At 42.5% G+C, this 23855-nt stretch overlaps 1 pseudogene; it reads left to right on the top strand.

Moving 5' to 3' along the window:
* The first annotated feature begins 18047 nt into the window (after positions 1–18047).
* On the top strand, positions 18048–22467 carry LOC130277477 (posterior protein-like; annotated as a pseudogene).
* The last annotated feature ends 1388 nt before the right edge of the window (positions 22468–23855 follow it).

Raw genomic sequence — 23855 nt, 5'->3', positions numbered from 1 at the left:
GGAGGAGGGGCACAGTGAAGCACAGTTTATGTTTCGCGAGATTGGCGTTCTTTTTAGTCATCTGAAAGGAGAGGAGGAGCAGGAGCAGCTAGAGGAGCTAGAGGGTTATGAGGAAGGCAAGACAGAGGACCCAGACACACAGTGGCAGTATGCAGTGGAAATAAAGGCAGGGAGTCTCTCTGAGTGACTTGCTCAAATGGCATGATGCATGCTCACTTGCTTGCATGGTACCAGCCGAATGTTCACCATTCGGTAGAGGGATGACTTCTGGCTCTCCACCTTATTGGACCCTCACTACAGGCAAAAAATGGGGGCCTTTTTTACACCCACTGAGAGGGAGGACAAAGTAACCTACGACAGAGACATCCAACGTAATCGGTTGGCCAATGCCTATCTTCGCCATCATCTATCCTCTCGCAGGTCTAACTCAGGGGCACTCTATGTTCATCTTCCACTGCCATGGCTGCTGGGGAGGAGTGGGGTGACAGGAGCAGTACCAGCTCCATCAGCAGTAGCCTGAGTCTACAGTCGCTGATGAGTAGCTTTCTTCACCCGCATAGTGAAGCAACTCCTCAGCAGCATGTAGACCTGGAGCAGGACCTGAACGAGCAAGTGGTGGCATACCTTGACGTGACTCTACCAACACACCTTGAAGATCCGCTGGACTTCTAGGCAGCCAAACTTGATTTGCGGCTGCAACTAGCAGAGTTTGCCCTGGAAAGTCTGTCCTGCCTGGCCCGAAGTGTGCCATCAGAGCGGGTGTTTAGTGTGGCGGGGGCCATAGTAACCCCAAGAAGGACTCATCTGTCCACGAAAAATGTATAGAGACTGACCTATGTGAAGATGAATTAGGCATGGATCAGCCAGAATTTCAACCCACCAATGCCTGATGCATGAGAGTAGATTGACCATGGTGCCACACCAACACTTCACAAATATGGATAGTGCTAAACATATTTAAGGCGCTGCTCCCCAATTGCAGACATTCCTCTGCATCAGACCACAAGTAAGTATTAAGAATATGCATTACGTAAAATTTAACTTTTAATAATATTCTTAGGATAAAATATATGGACCCAAAATTTCTTTAAAATCAAACAAAAGGAAAAATGTGCAAAAAACACCATGTGCCACCTTCACCACCAAGTATTGATGTGATGCAAAGACCTCTAAAAGGTGGAAAGGAATAGCGTATGGTCCATTGTAACTGGTGGGGATAAAAATTTCCCCTGTAAGGCCCTACTCTAACACTTGCCAAGAAGGGAATTAATAATGCTAATCGCGCTAAAAAGGGCGGTCCCACACAAGAACCTCTCCCTATTTCCACCTACAAACACTGCCATTTCCCAGGGTTTTTAGTTGGAAATGGAGAGAGTTTCCTGTGTGGGGCTACTCTTTTTAGGGTGTGTAACACTTGCCAAGAAGGGAATTAATAGGGCAAGATTAGGGCCTTACAGGGGAAGTTTTTACACCCACCTTCTACAATGGACAATATATTGTTCCCTTCCACCTTTTCGAGGAAAGTGTTACTCGTTTTTAAATGGGCGGACCTCCCAAAGAAACCAATCCCTTTTTCCACCTAAAAACCCTGGGAAATGGCAGTGTTTGTAGGTGGAAGTAGGGAGAGGTTACTGTGTGGGGCCTCTCTTTTTAGGGTGAGTAACACTTGCCAAGAAGGGAATTAATAATGCGAGAGTATGGCCTTACAGGGGAAGTTTTTACCCCCACTTGTTACAATGGACCATATGTTGTTCCCTTCCACCTTTTAGAGGTCTTTGCATCACAACAATACTTGGTGGTTTAGGTGGCACATGGTGTTTTTGCACACCTTTTTTTTGTTTGATTTAAAAAAACAAATTGGGTCCATATATTTTATCCTAAGCATATTATTTAAAGTTACGTTTTATGTAATGCATATCCTCAATACTTACATGTGTACACTAACACTTTGACAAAAGAGACCACTTTCTTCTGCCTAACTGCCTCAGATACTATTCTGATCCTGCCACCCACCTGATGCCACACATCTGATGCCAAGTTCTCCTTGCACCACTCTGTCACCGGGTCACTTTCAGGACTATTGATGCTGCTGCTGCCACCTCCAGGCTGTCTTGTTCTGCCACCATATGTTCTCCTCATGCTGATACAAGCTCAAGGCTGTTTCATTCTGCCACCATATGTTCTCCTCATGCTTAAGCCAGCTCCAAGCTGATTCATACTGCCACCATATGTTCCCTCATGCTGCTGCCACCTCCAGGCTGTGTCATACAGCCACTATATGTTCTCCTCATGCTGCTGCAAACTCCAGGCTGTGTCATTCATCCACTACATGCTGCCGCCACCTCCAGGCTGTGTAAATTAGCCACTTTATGGTCTCCTTATGCTTCCGCCACCTTCGCGCTGTGTCATTCAACCCCTACATGGTCTCCTCATGCTGCCACCACCTTCACGCTGTGTCATTCAGGCACTATGTGGTCTCCTCATGCTGCTGCAAACTCCAGGCTGTGTCATTCAGCCACTATATTCTGCTGCCAACTCCAGGCTGTGTCATTCAGTCACTATATGGTCTCCTCATGCTGCCACGACCTCCATGGTGTGTCATTCAGCCACTATATGTTCTCCTAATGCTGCCACAAACTCCAAGCTGTGTCATTCAGCCATTATATGCAGCCTCCAACTCCAGGCTGTGTCATTCAGCCACTATGTGGTCTCCTCATGCTGCCGCCAACTCCAGGCTGTGTCATTCAGCCACTATACGTTCTCCTCATGCTGCCGCCAACTCCTCGTTTTGTCATTCAGCTACTATATGGTCTTCTCATGCTGCCGCCACCTCCAGGCTCTGTCATTCAGCTGCTATATGTTCTCCTCATGCTGCCATTAACTCCAGGCTGTGTCATTCAGCCCCTATATGCTGCCGCCAATTCCAGGCTGTGTCATTCAGGCACTATGTGTCGTCCTCATGCTGCTGCCAACTCCAGGCTGCGTCATTCGGCCACTATATGTTCTACTCATTCTGCCACCACCTCCACACTGTGTCATTCAGCCACTATATGGTCTCCTCATGCTGCCACCACCTCCATGATGTGTCATTCAGCCACTATATGGTCTCCTCATGCTTCTGCCACCTCCAGGCTGTGTCATTCAGCCACTATATGGTCTCCTAATGCTGCCACCACCTCAATGATGTGTCATTCAGCCACTATATGGTCTCCTCATGCTGCTGCAAACTCCAGGTTGTGTTATTCAGCCACTATATGTTCTCCTCATGCTGCCGCAAACTCCAAACTGTGTCATTCAGCCACTATGTGGTCTCCTCATGCAGCCGCCAACTCCAGGCTGTGTTATTCAGCCACTATATGTTCTCCTCATGCTGCCGCCACCTCCACGCTGTCTTATTCAGCCACTGTATGGTCTCCTCATGCTTCCGCCACCTCCAGGCTGTGTCATTCAGCCACTATATGTTCTCCTCATGCTGCCGCAAACTCCATGCTGTGTCATTCAGTCACTATGTGGTCTTCACATGCTGCTGCCAACTCCAGGCTGTGTTATTCAGCCACTATATGTTGTCCTCATGCTGCTGCCACCTCCACGCTGTGTCATTCAGCCACTATATGTTCTACTCATGCTGCTGGAAACTCCAGTCTGTGTCATTCAGCCACTAAGTGCTGCCGCCAACTCCAGGCTGTGTCATTCAGCCACTATGTGGTCTTCTCATGTTGCCACCAACTCCAGGCTGTGTCATTTAGCCACTATGTTTTCTCCTCATGCTGCCGCCACCTCCAAGCTGTGTCATTCAGCCATTCTATGGTCTTCTCATGCTGCCACCTCCTCCACGCTGTGTCATTCAGCCACTATATGGTCTCCTCATACTGATGCCACCTCCAGGCTCTGTCATTGTGCTGCTCAGCAACATTGATTCTAATAGCAATGCCTCTGATCTTTATGTCATACTGAATAACAGTATTATTTCATTAACCCAACATACAGCCTATGTTACAGCAAATGAAAGTGTTCTACACCCCTATTGAAGATCTCTGTTGCCAGAAATTGCCATTTTTAACAGCAATTCACCTCAAATAAATTCGGACCAAAACTAATTTTTTAGGAAAATCCTAGACCGTCTAGTCACTAACTAAACAATCCAGCGGGCCCTGACTACCAACTGGTGGGATTTTCCCGGCCAGTTAAACTTATGCCTCCTGCAACCTTCTACTCACTGTTCACACACAGCATTTGCAATGTCTTGCTGTGTGTCTCGTCCACACTTGGGGCCACTCACAGCTCGGGCTGTGTGTTAATCACCAGGACCCCTGCCTCCTCCCACAGCCACCTTGCTGTATTCTGGGGAGAGCCCAGACTACACTGTCTGACATCCTTTTAAACACACTTCCCCTTTCTGCTACCTCATTAATTAGGTCACAGGTGGAGGTTACTCTAGGGTTAGCTAGGGAAATACACCCTTCCCTTGCCACACTGTCACAATACTTACGATAAGCTTCACCACCTATACGTTACATAACACATGATACATTACATGGCCGTCATACCATGCGTTAGATACCTTTTAAATCACATTTATGTTTTCGAGATGTATGTTACTATGTTTGTTAATTTAGCTTAACTTCTGGCTAAATGTTACCACAACCAATTTGTACACTTTTGTAACAATGGCATTCTTATCACAGTAATAAAAAAAATCAGTTTTGCTCATTCGTTAGCATTATGATTAGCTTGTTATGTGTAGCCTCTACCTTACAATGATTTTCAGAGCTATCACATAGCAATTCATAGGAGGTTGAATACCCATCATGCCTGCCACATCTGCAGGGGATGCACTGTGTAGTTATTGTTACTGACACATTTTCAGAGCTATAACATCATGTCATATAGGTGGTAGTATACCTATGATGCCTGCTACGTCTGCAAGGGGATGCACTGCGTAGTTATTGCTACTGACATATTTTTGGAGCAATAACATCATCACTTAAAGACAGTCTATTCTCTAAATGCCTGCCACGTCTGCGGGGAGATGCCCTGCATAGTTATTGATGCCGACACGTCTTCAGGACAGGAATATTACGACACATAGGTGGTAGTATACCCCTTATACCTGCTATGTCTACAGGGGGATACACTGTGGAAATTGTTACTGGCACAACTTCGGCGCAATAATATCACGACTCATAGGCGATAGTAAACCAGTTATGCCTGCCACATCGGTAGGTGGATACACTGCGTAATTATGGTCTTCAAAGCAACAATGTTTGACACATAGGTGGTAGTATACCCATTATGCCAGCTACGCCTGTAGGGGGATGCACTGCATAATTTTGGTTACTGGTAAGTCTTAAGAGTATTAATACCTTGATACATAGGTATACTGTGTTCCCTACCGCATTGTTACTGACAAGTCTTAAGAGCAATATTTTGTCACATAGGCAGTAGGATACCTGTTATGTCTGCCATGTCTGCAGGGGGGTGCACTGCGTTTTATTGTTACTGACACATTTTCAGAGCAATAATATCACTGGCAGAGGTCGTGGTAGGGAGTCAAAGGATATTGTTTGGTTCTTTGGCCCTTTATAGGCAGGCCCTTGTAAGAGGTTAAGGTTCACAAAAATTTTAACATGTTAAGCAATATCTTCGAACTGGTACATATACATTATTTACAGCCAGTCGAACGAGTGTTGTTCGGGCATGGGTACGCCCCTGCAGCTTCAAGGCCGGGGCACGTCATCATGTGGTTCCAGATAGTCGGTAAACCTAAAGCCAGGTGGGTCCGGTGTTCAAAGACAAAGTACGTGATAATGGGTTTGATTACTGCCAGACTTTTTGGCCCTCTACAGGCATGCCCATGGTTGTGGTTTTGGGCATACATATGACCGTTGTAAGTATGATATTGTCATTCTTGTTATTGTTAAATTGGTAGTATTGGTATTATTGTTGTTTTAAATAGTGTTATCGTTATTGCTAATAATACTATCGTTTGCATCATTACATTATCTTCATTACTAATATTGTTAGTACTGTCATTGTTATGATCATTTTTACATATTATTGGCTATTGTAGGTGACTAATCTCACGCAGTTTGTGCACGTTTTAGCCATGTTAGGCTGTATTTGTGGGAGGGGCATGTGAAAATAAAATGCCTCCTGCATACTGATAGGGCGTGTCGGACATTTTGGAACACCCATCCAACCCTCCCTTTTCTTATCAGGGTAGGCCCTCTATAGGCGTGCCCATGGTCACAGTTTTTGGCACAATTCTGACCGCTGTAAGTATGGTAGTGTTGTTGGTGTTATATTAGTAGTGTTGGTATTCTAATTTCCAATATTGCTGATGACATTAAACAATTTTCTCATTTTTCACCATCATAACTGGGTAGAATGGCAGTTGTCAAATCATTTTTACCCCCTAAAATTCTATATATATTCAGAAATTTGCCCGTTAGGTTTCCTAGGACTGTCATCAATTCACTACAATCAATACTTTTAAAATATGTCTGGCTAGGGAAACGCCCAAGAGTGTCCTCAAAAACTTTATACTTACATATTAAATTAGGGGTAATGGGGTTTCCTGACCTTCTGGCATACTATAGAGATATACACTTAGTTCAAGAACTAGAACCACAATGGGTATTGATGGAGAAATCCACACTGGGGGTCACATCCTTAATGCACTTCTTAGAGTGGCCCTGACTAAATCTCCTTATGTTACTTACTGTCCAACTATTCAAGTTAGTCTATCTGTCTGGGAGCACACTCTATCATCTGGTCTTCTAAATCCTATTTCATATTTATCTACTCCTCTGCTTAGTTTAAAAGCTCTATAACCATCTGCTGATTTTTCAACTTGGGTAAAGTTAGGTGTCATCTGTTGTGATAGTAATTCACATTTATTCTTTCAAGCGATTAGGAATAAATATCATATCTCATCATGTGAATTTTTAAAATACTTTTTAAATACTTACAATTAAGGCACCTTCTAACATTACTTGTTTGGTCAACATCACCCCTCTTTCCAGGATATACACAATATTTTGATGAACATAAAGGGATAAAAAAAAAAAAGATATCCAAAAACCTATTTCCATCTTATGGAGCTAGGCACTCAAATGCAAGGGTCTTTTAAGTCGAGTTGGTAGATTGACCTGGGCATACAAATAACGGAGGACCAATGTTTATCACCATACACTTTACCGTTTCAACTATCTAGATGTGCTAATCATTGGGAATCTTTGCGTAAACTAATGTGCAGGTGCTATCAAACCCCCCACCAAATATCACTTATAGTGTTGCTTGCGAATATTTGCAATTCAAATTTTAATCACGAATATCACATATTCGCGAATTCGTGAATATTGCAAATATAGCACTATATATTCCTAATTACAATTATTTTTTGCGCATATGCGAAAATGTATGCGCATCTGTGCATATTCGTGAATATTGAGCCCTCCTTTTTTTAATGGAATAGGGAACTATGACTAGTGCATTAACTCTGTGATTTTTTGCCCTTTGAAACCAATAGGTCCATTGTGGACCACCACTGGTTCAAGTCCTGGGGTGGGACAGAGTGTTACAGTGTTGTGGTTAAACTTTACTTTCCTGGAAAAGTTTCTGAGTTGCCCATAGCAACCAATCAGACAGCTTTCTTCATTTTTCAGAGGCCTTTTCAAAAATGAAAGAAGCAATCTGATTGGTTGCTATGGGCAACTGCACAACTCTTCCTTTACACTGGTTTTGATGAATCTCCCCCATAGAGGGAGATTTATCAAAACCTGTCCAGAGGAAAAGTTTCTGAGTTGCCCATAGCAACCAATCAGATTACTTCTGTCATTTTGCAGAGGCCTTGTGAAAAATGAAGGAAGCGATCTGATTGGTTGCTATGGGCAACTCAGCAGCTTTTCCGGGAAAGTAAAGTTAAACCACAACACTGTAACACTCTGTCCCACCCCAGGACTTGAACCAGTGGTGGTCTCCCATTCCACTGTGCTGCCGAGACAGTCCTGCTTATCATACAGTTTTACATGCCATGAGATCCCCTTAGACCACAATGGGCCTATTGGTTTCAATGGGCAAAAAATCACAGAGTTAATGCACCAGTCATAGTTCCCTATACCATTAACGAAGGGAGGGCTCAGTATTCGCGAACATGCGCATATGCGTATAAATATTCGCATATGCGCAAAAAAATGAATATAACGAATATGAGAATTTTGCGAATATATGATGAATATTCATCCATATATTCGCAAAATATCGCTAATTCGAATATGGCCTATGCCACTCATCACTAATCACTCAAGCTTCACCATTATGCTGGAGATGTGGCGTTGAAAGAGGGGGTGCTCCCTTATTAAATCATTTTGGATGGGATGTTTATGATTTTCTTCAAACCTCCCTTTCTTGTCATTTTTCATTGGGGCGGGGCTTGGCACTACTATCTCTGGATCTGGGTAAGTTTCCCATATCTAGGAGGGTCATTGTGTTTCATGTGTTCACCAATGCTCGCATTCAGATAGCAACATTATGGAGGTCTATAGATATTCCAGACATCCCCACTATTATTACTAGAACCCACCACTCTCATACAATGGAAGTTTTAATAGCAAAAGGGGAGGGAACGAGCAAAAAATTTGAGAACACATGGCAGAAATGGACACATTAGGATAAATAATAAATATATTGATATAAAGTATATTGATATTCTATGTAGACGGACGTGTATATTTATTAATCAGTAATGATTATTTTCTCTCTATCTCTTTTTCTTTTCTTATTATTCTTTTCTGCTTCCTTTTCCTTTTTTTTATTTATTTTTTAATACGGATATATACCATATATTATAATAACTGAATGGTATTTTTTGTATGTATTGTCTTCTGTTTGAACTTGCAAAACTAATTTAAAAAAAGGCTACAACTCCCAGCATTCCTTGCTGGCAGTTGTAGTTTTGCAACAACTAGAGGCACTCTGGTTGGGAATCACTGACCTAATGTGTAACATGTAGAATCTTTATTTGTGATATGACCGGTACACTTTGCATACTATATGGCAGTTACATTTGTGTACTGTTTGCCACTAGAGCGAACTTAAAGTAAATTCAATTCGTCACAAACTTCTCGGCTTGGCAGTTGATGACTTTTCCTGCATAAACTAGTTCAGCTTTCAGGTGCTCCGGTTGGCTGGAAAAGGTGGATACAGTCCTAGGAGACTCTTTCCTAGGAATGTATCCACCTTTTCCAGCCCACCGGAGCACCTGACGGCTGAACTAATTTACGCAGGATAAGCCATCAACTGCCGAGCCAAGAAGTTTGTGACGAATCAAATTTACTGTAAGTTCGCTCATCTCTATTTGCCACTATTAATTATACAGTTTATTGTGAATCTGGTTGAGTGCCATATGGCAGCATTTTTTTCATGCACTATGTTATATTAACCAACGCAGTACTTCCTTATTATGTTTCTATTTTTTTTTTTTAGTAGTATTGGTATTATTGTTGTTTTAAATAGTGTTATTGTTATCGCTATTAATATTATAATTTGCGTCATTACATTATCGTCATTACTAGTATAGTCATCGTTATTATCATTATTACACATTATTGGTTATTGTAGGTGACTAAACTCACGCAGTTCGTGCACGTTTTAGCTGCGACCACAAAGACTGTGTCTAGTATTGTGGCTTTTTACTTTTATTGTTTTGTTATGCTGTGTAAAAACTGGAAAAAAATATTTGCATGCAACATTCTGAAATGAGTTTATTTGCGTGATGAAGAACAGTAAACTTCCCTGATTAAATTAGACACAGAAAATTGACTACACAAGAAAACAACCTTTTGGAATCTTATTAGAAAGCTCAACATGATGCAGTTGTTTGCCTGAAATAGAGACTTACTTGTTACCGTGTTCCCTGTTCATTTTCTGTTGCCTATGGGGGTAAAGGAATACACATGTTTTAGGAAGACAGGACATTTGTAATTGGGCTAAACTAGGAGGGCAAAGGGAGTGTGAATTTCAAAAGGAGGTTAAATTAAAGGAAATCTGTCATCAGAATCACCCGCACTAAACCTATTACACAGGCTTGTAGTACGGGTGATCCTGATTAAAACGCTTCTTACCTGGTTAAAAATGGTTCAGCGCTTCTTAAGATATCTATATTTTTAGTTTTCTGTTATTCCCTGGCTTGGGACTTAGTGGGAGGTGTTATCATCTGGGACTCGGCCACATGTCATTCTAGCTGGGCGGAGCTGCCGCCCGGCTCATGAATATTCATAAACTTATCCTCCTGGTCTAATTCTTCTTTCTCGGTCTACGTTCATGAATATTCATGAGCCGGGCGGCAGCTCCGCCCAGCTATAATGACGCGTGGCCGAGTCCCAGATGATAACACCTCCCACTGAGTCCCAAGCCAGGGAATAACAGAAAACTAAAAATATAGATATCTTAAGAACCGCTGAACCATTTTTATCCAGGTAAGGAGCGTTTTAATCAGGATCACCCGCACTACAAGCCTGTGTAACAGGTTTAGTGCGGGTGATTCTGATGACAGATTTCCTTTAAAGAGGTGTGTCACCTGAAATTATTTTTACAAATGTCTGTGGTTTGGGTTCTACCAGGCCACCTAAGCAATCATATTTGTCTTGTTGCTCTGAAGACTTTGGAAACTTATGGACATATTGCACAGCAGTCCCATTTAAGCTGTTAAGGACCATGGACGTACACGTATGTTCTAGCTCCCTGGTACTTAAATAGGCACTGTCAGATATAAAAACCTTTGATATGTTGTAAATCATGCAAAACCAATTGGTTTTGCAATTCCTTTCATTAGAAAATTTTCAGTATTTCATACTGAACAAGGCAGTCAAACAACTGCCCCCCTGCCTCCTGGGATGAATTCAGTGCTTCTGTGTACACTGCTATGTCCTGGATCCCGGGACGTTTTGGAAGGGGGAGGGTCTGTACACACTGCAGAGTTGTGTGAAGAGAAGGGGAGGGGGAGGGGCAGGAAGACTGCTGCCGGCTCTCACACAGCAGACATCAATGAGAGACACAGAAACATGCATTGCAGACGAAAAAGTAAGTGTCCCTGCATGTATGTGTGTGTGTGGATATATATGTATGTGTGTATATCTGTGTCTATCTAATGTGTATGTGTAAGAATATATGAAGCCAGTGTGTGTGTGTGTGTGTGTGTGTGTGGATATATGTGTGTGTATATCAGTGTGTCTCTCTAATGTGTATGTGTAAGAATATATGAAGCCAGTGTGTGTGTGGATATATGTGTATGTGTGTATATCAGTGTGTCTATCTAATGTGTATGTGTAAGAATATATGAAGTCAGTGTGTGTGTGGATATATGTGTATGTGTGTATATCAGTGTGTATATCTAATGTGTATGTGTAAGAATATATGAAGCCTGTGTGTGAGTGTGTATTAAAGGGGGGCTACAATCATATCCTCCAGCTGTTTCAAAACTAAAACTCCTAGCATGTCTGCACAGCCAAATGATGTGTGGGCATGCTGGGAGCTGTAGTTTTACAACAGCTGGAGGCACCCTGGTTGGGAAGACCTGGACTGAGGAGAGGGAGGGGGAGTGGTTATCACAGTGAGTACCCGACCCCCTGCTTCTGGTGGACAAAATTAAGGTATTTCAGAAATAAAGCTAATTCTGAGAGAAATGTAGGTCACAGACACGTACAAATTACATGTACATGATCAGGATGAGATACTGAGCAACATATAACAGTTTTTTTTTTTTTTTTGAGTGATCTGACGGGTACGGTTTAAGGACAAAGGATGTACAAGTACGTCAGGGAGAATTTTGGTCCCCGCCGCGTGCCGGGCGGCGACTGAACCGGGGTGACTGCTGATATCGATCAGCAGGCACCCCGTGCAAATGCCCAGGGGGGGTCATCAGACCCCCCCCATGTCGGCGATCGGCGCAAATCGCAAGTGAATTCACACTTGCGATTTGCGCCTATTCCGGGTCATACGGGTCTATGGTGACCCAGTTACCTGGAATATAAGGGGGATCATGGTTGTCTAAGACACCCACGATCCCCCTGAAGGGATAGGAGTGAGGTAGCAGGGGTGCCACCCCTCCTATCCATGCTGTTGGTCGTCAAAAGCGACGACCAATTGCAGATCGGGGGGGCGGGGGGTTTACTTTCATTTTCCCTGTTCTGCCCACCCACAATAGGCGGGGCAGGATGGGGAAGGACCGGGGCTGAAGTCCACTTACCCGTCGGCGATGGCAGCGGGACACGATCGGCGGTGGCAGCAGGCGGCAGAAGAGGACGGCTATGCGGCTCCCTGTATCGCACGGAAGTCGGTGAGTTGCCTAGCAACATTTGGAGTGCTACAGTCTGAGACCACTATACGGTGGTCTCTAACCTGTAGCCCTCCAAATGTTGCAAAACTGCAAATCCCAGCATGCCCAAACAGCTGTCTCGGCATGCTGGGAGTTGTAGTTGCGTACAGCCAGCTGTTGCATAACTACATCTCCCAGCATGCCCTACGGTGATCAGTACATGCTGGGAGTTGTAGTTTTGCAACAGCTGGAGGCACACTTGTTGGAAAATACAGAGTTAGGTAACAGAACCTAACTGAAGGTTTTCCTCCAGTTTCCTCCAGCTGCTGCAAAAGTACAACTCCCATCATGCATGGTCTGTCAGTACATGCTGGGAGTTGTAGTTTTGAAATAGCTGGAGGTTTTTCGCCGCAGCGCAAACTCCAACCGGGAAACTTACCGTAACCCGCCAGTGTGAATGTACCCTAAAAACACTACACTACACTACACTAACTCATAATAAAGGGTAAAACACTACATATACACCCCCTTACACTGTCCCCCCCAATAAAAATGAAAAACGTATTGTCCGGCAATGTTTTCAAAACAGAGCCTCCAGCTGTTGCAAAACAACAACTCCAGACATTTCCAGACAGCCACTGAATGTCCAGGCATGCTGGGAGTTTAGCAACAGCTGGAGGCACCCTGTTAGGGTATTCTACGCCAGTGATTCCCAATGTCCACCCCTATGCAATCCCTATTTTAGTCCTCAAATGCGCATGGCACTCTCTCACTTCAGAGCCCTGTCGTATTTCAAGGAAACAGTTTAGGGCCACATATGGGGTATTTCCGTACTCGGGAGAAATTGCACTACAAATTTTGGGGGGCTTTTTCTCCTTTTACAGCTTATGAAAAGGAAAAGTTGGGGTTTACACCAGCCTGTTAGTGTGAAAAAAAATTACACTAACATGCTGATGTTGGCCCATACTTTATATTTTCACAAGCAGTAAAAGCAAAAAAAGACTCCGAAAATTTGTATCGCAATTTCTCCCGAATACGGAAATACCCCATATGTGGGCATAAAATGGTCTGTGGACGCACAACAAGGCTCAGGAGTGAGAGCGCACTGTACATTTGAGGCTTAAATTGGTGATTTGCACAGGGCGGGGCTGATTTTATAAATACCCACATGTGACCTCATTTTGGAAACTACACCCCTCACGAAACATAACAAGGGGTATAGTGAGCCTGAACACCCCACAGGTTGAAAGGGAAAAGGAAAAAAAAATTCTCACTAAAATGCTGGTGTTACCCTAAATTTTTCATTTTCACAAGGGGAAATAGGAAAAAAGCCCCCTAAAATTTGTAAGAACATACCCCATATGTGGATGTAAAGTGCTCTACTGGCGCACTACAATGCTCAGAAGAGAAGGAGAGCCATTGGGATTTTGGAGAGAGAATGGGCCTTATTTACTAAGAGTTTGGGGTTTTTACTAGTGGGAAAAGTTGTTTCAGACATGTAGGATTCCTCTCTATTTGCTATTTGGAAAAGTCGGGAACATTTTCTGACCAGCTTTTTCCAGCCAATTACCCACAGGATTTTCTGTGAATTCCATAGTAAATCGGTCGGGTTGTGAAACCACGCCCCTTTTGAACGGCAACGCCCCCTTTTGCAACAGACCACACCCCTTTTTGGGTTTGTCGGATTTTTCAGCCGCACACTGGCGCAGACATGTCTCAGACATGTCTCAGACAAAATAACCAGATGAAAACTGGTCGGTTTCAGCTTAGTAAATGAGGCCCAATGTGTCTGAAATTGAAGGTTATGTGTGTTTATAAAGCCCCCATAGTGCCAGAACAATGGACCCCCCCCCCCACATGTGACCCCATTTTGGAAACTACACCACTCACGTAATGTAATAAGGGGTACAGTGAGTATTTACACCCCACAGGTGCCTGACAGATTTTTGGTACAGTCGTCCGTGAAAATGAACAGCCCACTGTTCCAAGGATCTGTCAAACGCCAGTGGGGTGTAAATACTCACTGCATCCCTTATTACATTCTGTGAGGGGTGTAGTTTCCAAAATTGGGTCACATGTGCGGGGGTCCACTGTTCTGGCAATACGGGGGGGCTTTGTAAACACACATGGCCCCTGACTCCCATTCCAAACAAATTCACTCTCCGAAAGCTCAATGGCGCTCCTTCTCTTCTGAGCATTGTAGTGCGCCAGCAGAGCACTTTACCTCCACACATGGGGTATTTCCATACTCAGAAGAAATGGGGTTAAAAATTTTGGGGGTCATTTACTCCTATTACTTTGGGGAAAAAGCAGCATTTTAGTGGAAAAAAAATGGGGATGCTTTTACCTTTCATTCTGATTCCGAGATTGTTTTTTCGTGACATATTCTACTTTATGTTAGTGGTAAAATTTTGTCGATACTTGTTTCATTTCTTGGTGAAAAATTCCAAAATTTGATGAAAAAAATGTGCATTTTTTTTTTACTTTGAAGCTCTCTGCTTATAAGGAAAATGGATACTCCAAATAAATTATACATTTATCCACATAAACAATATCTCCACTTTATGTTTGCATCATAAAGTTGACATGTTTTTACTTTTGGAAGACATCAGAGGGCTTCAAAGTTCAGCAGCAATTTTCCAATTTTTCACAAAATTTTCAAAATCAGAATTTTTCATGGACCAGTTCAGTTTTGAAGTGGATTTGAAGGGCCTTCATATTAGAAGTACCCCACAAATGACCCAATTATAAAAACTGAACCCCTCAAAGTATCCAAAATGACATTCAGTAAGTGAGTTAACCCTTTAGGTGTTTCACAGGAATAGCAGCAAAGTGAAGGAGAAAATTCAAAATCTTCATTTTTTACACTTGCATGTTCTTGTAGACCCAGGTTTTGAATTTTTACAAGTGGTTAAAGCCCCGCAAAATTTGTAACCCAATTTCCCTCGAGTAAGAGAGATATATGTGTATGTTAAGTGTTCGGCAGGCGCAGTAGAGGGCTCAGAAGGGAAGGAGCAACAATGGGATTTTGGAGAGTGAATTTTGCTGACATGGTTTTTGGGGGGCATGTGACATTTAGAAAGCCCTGTGGTCTCAGACTGTAGCCCTCCATATCAACTTACTTGCTTCCGTAGGATCCAGGAAGCCGTCCTCTTCTGCCGCACGACATGCCGCCTGCTGATCACCGTCGCCCACAGCCTCCGGACGGGAAAGTGGATATTTGCCGCCCGGTCCCCTTCGTTTCCCCGTCCTGCCCTGCCTATTGTGGGTGGGCAGGACGGGGACAACGAAAGTTAACCCCCCCTGCCCCCGATCTGCTATTGGTGGTCGCGTCTAGACCACCAATAGCATTGATAGGAGGGGTGGCACCTATGCCACCTCACTCCTATCCCTTCAGGGGGATCGTAGGTGTCTTAGACAACCGCGATCCCCCTTATATTCTGGGTCACTCGGTTACTATAGACCCGGAATAGGCGCAAATCGCAAGTGTGAATTCACTTGCGATTTGTGCCGATCGCCAACATGGGGGGGTCTGATGACCCCCCCTGGGCATTTACGCGGGGTGCCTGCTGATAGATATCAGCAGTCACCCCGGTCCGGTCCCCGCCCGGCGCGCGGCGGGGACCAAAATTCCCACGGGCGTATGGATACGTCCTGGATCCTTAAGTAGCAGAAAGGCAAGGCATATCCATACGCCCTAGGTCCTTAAGGGGTGAATAAATCTCCATGATTTTGTTTTTGTACCTGAATGAATGAAAGAAGTCCTAAGAACACTGAGATGACATCAGGGTAGCCTAGTCAGTATACCTCAGAGCTAGCATCTAGATCACATGAACACAGGTTATACAATTGCTTGCATTATGTGACCTACAGCTCCCAGGCCAATCAGAAGATAGCATATAGGTGGGTTTTAAGAAGCTGATAAAGCCCTATACACTGCATTAATGCCGCCATCTTGGGGGGAAAACAGAGCAGACAGTGTGCAGACACTACTTATCCCAGTAAGCCTTAAATAAAAAATAAAAAAAACAAGCTGAACAAAGCATTAATCAATGGGCTGACCTCAGAAAGTAACCTCCTGCCATCTGCATTATTGTGTATAGTTGGTGCACTACAGATCCTAGCAGTGTCATTGCAGAACCTGCCCATAAAAGTTACATCACATTACAATAAAATGCATTGAACAGTGGGCTGACCTCAGACAGTGACCTCCTATCCAGTTGGTGCACTACAGATCCCAGTAGAAAGGACCCATAAAAGCTATCACATTACAATGCAAAGCAAGTTATGCAAAGCATTGGGCTGACCTGTATTTTAACATAAATATGCATTAAAAGTGTTGAAATTGAGTGTGGAATCTAAGGTCAGTTTGCCAGTATTTTCTGGATTTAAATAAACTTATAATATTTATACCTTTTTGTTTTACATAAATATGCATTAAAAGCATTTAAAGGGAAAGTTGATCTATATTGTCTTAGCCACTTGACTACTTGATAAGTAAATAACCTCCAATTCATAACTATAACCTCCAAATCAATTTTTTATAAAATAAAAATGTCTCTGAGGAATGGTTGACTGAGGAAGGAGTAGAGGAAATAGCACATCTGCCATGTCCTCTGCGGGTAAGCATGTTGATGGCAGTAGCAGCCCTGTGGGCACCACCCATTTTCCAAGCCCCAGTACAGGTAGACGTAGCAACCTAATGCCTTGTGGTAGAAGAAGTAGCACCAGCATCAGCAAGGAAAATGTGTCACTGTTTTCCAGGGGTTGTGTCATTTCAGAGGATAATACGGGCCTTGTGGGATGGTTGACTCGTTCCCGGAAGAGGAAGAGTCTGACGATATGACATTGATCCAGGTGTCAGTGAAATCCTCATCATCTACAGTTATATAGCTAGGTGGAAATATACATCTTAGATGGTCTGTTCAATCATCTGTCTTTCCTCCCTCGACCCCCCCCCCCCCCCATTAGTAAGTAGAAGAATAGAATTATCCTGGAGCAGGAGCTGTAAGAGGACAGTCATGCCTTGAAGTTAGTTGGAGGTAGAAGCTGTGGCCGAGCATAGCACTAGTGGGATTGGTGGTGGTAGGTAGGGTGGGGATACTGTAAGACATCATGGTGTATATGCTGAGGTGGAGAAAAGGAGCCCATTTGATAAATGACAAAGAAGTGTTGGATTGAGCAAAGGAAACAGGTGAGGAGGAAGTGACATTTTCAGAGCAGGATTGTAGAGGTACTGTCAGTGAAGAAGAGCGTAGCCGAGGTAGGGCCAGAACACATGTTAAATTTACCAGATACTGCTGGTCTGATCAGCTCAGGTGATGATGCTGCTACATCTGTAGGCTCAAGAAAAAAAAAACTTTAAGAAGAGAGGGACAGTTAGGTGGTGGTGTACCTGTAGGATATTCTGCCATGTGGAAACTGTTTTCTGCCTTATCAGATTCAGAAAACGTGGTTCTGTGTTATCTCGGCAAACATAAAGTCAGCCATGCCAGGGTATGAGTATAGGAACTACGTCTTTACGTAGGTACATGGAGTGGTACCACCAGGCTGCATGGGACAGTCAAGACACCCCACAATGTAAAGAAAACCTTTTCCCTGCTGCTGCTTCTCCATATCCCTATTATCTGTCTAGCAGCCAGGCCTCATCCACAGTCAGCATATTCTCTCTGTCTTGTCCTCATCAGTGTCATGTCTACCTCTATCCTGTCAGTTATCTATTGGGGAATCTATGTCCTACAGACAACAACATTCACTCAGTCACCCTATTGTAGTGAGATTTAATTTGCACCTGGATAAAGAGGATGAGAAAGTGGGATCTGAGGAGGATTTAGAGATGGAATCTGTCAAAGGAGTAGAAGACAAGGAATCTACACAAGGTAACAGTAATAATGATCATTATGATGAAAACCATGATGATCAACTGACAAAATGGGATTGAGGGATAGCAAGCAGGGGCCTCGTAAAAGATGGCCAGCTGTGTTTTTTTTGTTTGTTTGCACAGTGGGTAACATATTAAGCACTTGGAGGAAAGAGATGAGTAATGGATAACTACACTCTTAGATCCTCGATATAGAGCCAGAATGGAATAATTTTTTTTCACCTTCCAAGAAGGAGGAAAAATTGGATTGTTATAGGAAGAAGCTACACAGCCAGCTTACCACGGCTTTCCAGCAGCTGCCATCACCCGCTGAACGGGGTCCATTCTCCTCTCGCCACTAAGTCAGCGCTTTACTCCCTCTGCTGGCACTGTGCCCTTTTTGTTACAGACACCATGAGTCCAGATTCCATGGACTGCTGGGTCACCAGATTAGACCATTGGCCAGAACTTGCCCAGTTTGTCATGGGTGTTCTGTCTTGTTCACACTCCTGTGTAGCATCAGAAAAAGTGTTCGGCAAGACAGGCGTCATCATCACCCCTAAACAAACTAGATTGTCTGCCAGCAATGTGGAAAAACTCACATTTGAACATGGATCATTGAGGAATTTAAGACTCCAATGCCAGATGCCACTGGTAAGACACTACCCCCACCCCCGGCTACAAGTCCCACTAGTCCAAACTTTTGAGAAGTTTGCTCAACTCTAATGCTGAGGGTTAAACATTTATCATCTATCCCCTGTATAGACAATGAATGATTTTAGTTGGCCAACCCCTTTAGAGGAAGAGCCAAGGTCTCCATTAAACATATTGGGGGAGATTTATCAAAACCTGTCCAGAGGAAGTTGCCCATAGCAACTAATCAGCTCGCTTCTTTCATTTTTAACCCCTTAAGGACCAGGTTTTTTTTTGTTTTTGCATTTTCGTTTTTTCCTTCTTACTTTTAAAAGATCATAACTCTTTCAATTTTTCACCTAAAAATCCATATGATGGCTTATTTTTTGTGCCACCAATTCGAATTTGTAATGATATCAGTCATTTTACCCAAAAATCTACGGCGAAACGGAAAAAAAAATCATAGTGAGACAAAATTGAAAAAAAAAAAAACATTTTGTAATTTTGGGGGCTTCCGTTTCTACACAGTGAATTTTTCGGTAAAAATTACACCTTATCTTTATTCTGTAGGTCCATAAGGTTAAAATGATACCCTACTTATATAGGTTTGATTTTGTCGTACTTCTGGAAAAAATCAAAACTACATGCAGGAAAATTTATACATTTAAAATTGTCATCTTCTGACCCTTATAACTTTTTTATTTTTCCGCATATGGGGCGGTATGAGGGCTCATTTTTTGTGCCGTGATCTGAAGTTTTTAGCAGTACCATATTTGCATTGATAGGACTTATTTATCACTTTTTATTCATTTTTTCATGATATAAAAAGTGATCAAAAATGCACTATTTTGGACTTTGGAATTTTTTTGTGCGTATGTCATTGTCCGTGCAGTTTAATTAACAATATTTTTTTTATAAATTGGACATTTCCACACGGGGCGATACCACATATGTTTATTTTTATTTGCACTGGTTTTTTTTCTGGGAAAAGGGGGGTGATTCAAACTTTTAATAAGGAATGGGTTAAATGATCTTTATTCACTTTTTTTTGCAGTGTTATAGCTCCCATAGGGACCTATAACACTGCACACACTGATTGTTGGAGCCAACATTGGCCACACTAATATAATTTTGATGTGTTTTTATTATTGACTCAAATATAATGGAATGCAGTGGAATGTTATGGATGGAATGGGTGTAGGGTGTCGGCAGGACTGGCTCCAGGAATGGTGATTGAGGCAAACAGCTGATTAGACAATCATTTGCTTTTATCCTGTTCAAAGCCATATGATAAACCTAGCACCTGAGTGATAAGAATGGAGGTGAGCTACAGTTCCTGTTACCTTCAATAATATAAGCCATAAAACCAGCCCCTGCTGTGTGGGATACAATGGACTGCAAATCATCCTGTCAGCCCAGAACGTGCGGTTCTCGAGGAAACTTGGATGGACATCTGTGAACATAATGTGGGACAACAAAGAGAATCCCCCACTCAAGAAGACATCAAAGGACAAGGACAGATTGTAATGCAAATAAACTGTTCTGTTCTGATTGGCCATGGAGATGTCTTGGGATGGGCAATGTATGGGTTATGTGTGTGGATGACTGCTATATATGTGTTACTTATAGGATGATGAGAGAGAGAGCACTTCCTGCCCCCCTTCCTATCACCTTCCCCTCTTCCTTGCACCCCTATCCCTTAATTAGTTAGGATCCCCCTTTGTATTTATATGCATATGTGTAGCTTGTAATAAACCCCTATAAAGATCCAGTTGTCCTCAATCAATTAGTAAGGCACCCCAAAAACAAAGCAGTTTCCACATTTGGCACCCCAGATGGGACTGTGATTTAAATTCCACAGAGGATCCACAGGAACAAATCTGCATTACTCTAAATTTCTAGGTGTAAAATATCGAGGAAGAGGAATCTGGATCTTGCATACAAAGGAAATCCTGGTGAGTGTATTGTTTCATTTATGTTATCTGTTAGCTGATCCTAGCAAGTTTGGTGTAACTATTAATCAGGTTGTGTATGACATTTTATTGGTAGTGATTAGTTATAGCTGTAAAGGAAGGGAGTTTTACATTGGAGTAGGCCAAATATATGTTGTGTGAGACCATTGTTCTAGATAAGGTACTGGTCAGGTGAGGCCTAGGTTTTGCTTGTTGTTGTAGGAGTGGTTGTATTGTTAGTTTTGTTTTTTTGCGTATTACTGTATATTGTTAATATAGAATTTGTGGAGAAGTTTGTGGAGAAGCATGCCTCTGCTAAGTACCAGACATGTGCAGATGGATCTCTGGGAGATCAGTTTTTGGCATTGAGGATGCATTGCAAGGAATAAAATGGTAACATTGATTGTAAAAAGAATAGCAAGAAGTGGAAGAAAGAAAAGTTAGGTAATGAAATCTTATTGCTTATGAAAATTAAGGAGACAGCGGAAGAGAAGGAGACCAAGTGGCGGGATGAGAGGAGGCAGATGCAAGAGAGTTTAGACAAGATTGCAGAGTCTGTTCTTGAAATTTCTGCAGAGTCCAGTAATGAATTGGGAAATTTAAAGGCAGAAATATATGAATTGACAGAAAGAAACAATGGGCTGTTGGAGTTGGTTGAAAAGTATGAGCTAAAAGTTTGCTCTAACAGGTCCCATATATTGTCTTCAGAGAATAAGATTAGCCAAATGAAGGTGGTGATGGCTGAATTAGAAGGGCAACTTTCTAAAGCAAAATCCCAGCTAGTCAGCCAAGAGCAGCACATCCAGTCCCTTACATTGCATAAATGTGAAGTAACAAATGTCTGCACAATCTCATCCATAGATGGGGGCGAGATAACAGGCATGGTAGCTGATAGTCCTCCAGCTTTAACCATCCAGGACAGACTCCATTTGTGTAAAGTTATTGGAGAATGTAATACAAGCGAGTCACCCATAACTTTATCCAATACATTTGAAGCTGTGGTGAGGCAGTATCACCTAGATAACAAAGATGCCTGGTCTCTGCTCCGAGCTTGGCTTCCAGGGCCGCTGGCAGCACAGTTAACATCTGTCCACATAGATGATGACTGTAGAGGTGCAGAATTCATGAGCAAGGAGCTGCAGCGTGTTTTGGGTGAGCGAGACATTAGGGGTGAAGATGCCCTAAGAAAGTTGCGGTTCAGGCGATGTGATGATCCGGTCATGTTTTGTAATGTTTATCTCTCCCTATACAAGTGTGTTTATAACTGCCCAGAAATGTCTCATTATGATACCAATTTCCTCTATTCCATGGCAAATAGATGTAACGTAGATTACACCACGAGATTGGCGCTGAGAAATACCAGCTCCCATGAGAAATGTATCAATATTTTGAGGGACTGGTGTGAAGGGTCTGGAGACAGGAATGAGACACCCGAAAACATATCTGTTGTGTATAGACCTAGGAGGAAATGGTGGGTTAGATGTTGTTAAAAATGTGGCAGACCAGGACATATTAAAAAAGTTTGTGTGTCATCTAATGTGCATCCTGAGCCTATAGACCATTCATCACAGCAGGAGGTTAGCAGCATTCAGCCTGAGGGGGAGAATACCACCCAGAATAAAGAGGTCACAGAAAGGTGTGAAGAGATGGGTGATCTGGAGAGTAACCCTGTCACATTTGCATCAAAATCCCCAACAAAACAGTGAAGAAGAGACAAAGAAACAGAAAGACACATCCCCCTGTGAACAGCAAAAGGCAGGCATTAATATCCCAATGTACAATCCATGGGTAAATCTGCCATTTTTACTATTCTTGAGTTGGTCACAGATTGCTCTACCCCTATGGATTAATAGCACAGCACAGTGTGATAATATGTGTTGGTAAACATTGAGGAACTTTGTTGTGCTAGATATGGACATATTGGTATAGATATAAATGACAGAACTATACTTGTTTTCACAAGGAGGGGAACGAGCCTGCTCACCGCACTTGGGAACCCACCGATGCTCTACCTGTAACACTTTGTACCACTACCATTCTTGTACTCATATGCTCTTTTCCTACCCTCTCTTTCCTCGTTCCCTTTAGTACCACTTTCTCTTCCACTACCCTGTTGCCTTAGCACCTCTCTTTCTTCCCACTCTCTTGATCTCTCTCTAAACAGTTGCTATAACTTCAATTGGATAAATAGTTGTTCTAGCTCTCCACACACACCTCTAGATACATGTCTCTCATGACTGACATATGGCCAGCACAGCCAAATTTTTGTGTGCTTTCTCGCAGTCCTTGTACCAATGCAATGGTTTTATAGTTCGGAGGTACCTACCCGATTACCTTCTGTAAGCATTTCAATTGATTGTTGTTTGTTACCGCACAACTGTTTATTTGCCTCTCTTAAGAAAAATAAAAATTTCTACTTTAAAAAAAAAAAACTATACTTGTTTTACATGTGTGTTTTTGTATTCTAATTGTGTTTATGTTTCCTTACAGACTGACCACCATTGTCATGTTATGTTACAGCTAAGATAATAATCTCCATGCTTCTTCAACAGGTTATAAACTGTGAGACGTCAACAAATGAAACTGGTTATTCTAATAAATAATCGAGTGTATTTGGCCAATTCATTAATTTAAAGTCCGCGTGGTTTTATCAATGAGCTCAAGTGTAGAGGGTGAATTGTTTGCAAACAATTATACAAATTAACATCCCATTGTGATGTGAAGGTGTTGTGCTAACCTGGTTTTTTTTTTATAGGTGTATGTTTGTTTGTTTTTCTTATGTCCTTTTCCAAACAGGTCACAGACTTCAATCATGAGCTGAAGATTGATAATTGAACTGTATAAAGAGTGACCACTACAAATCTGGGATTCCAGTGTGAATGCTATAGAATTAATTACACCTTTACTCAGAATTACCTAAAGATACATCATTAGATAGATAAAAGTTGAGTTAATCTATGATATGTTTTATGTTGTCTGTTTATGTCCGGTCCATTGTGTTTCATATGTCGGAACAGTGTTATTTCTTTATGCTCCAGTTGCCCAGGAGTATGTTTTTTTCTATTAAGCATATATTTTTGCTTTTGAAACAGCT

The sequence above is a fragment of the Hyla sarda genome, chromosome 6, assembly GCF_029499605.1.
Source record: "Hyla sarda isolate aHylSar1 chromosome 6, aHylSar1.hap1, whole genome shotgun sequence".
Taxonomy (NCBI): domain Eukaryota; kingdom Metazoa; phylum Chordata; class Amphibia; order Anura; family Hylidae; genus Hyla; species Hyla sarda.
The sequence above is the reverse complement of the archived record's forward strand: the minus strand, read 5'-3'. Positions and strand labels throughout refer to the sequence as shown.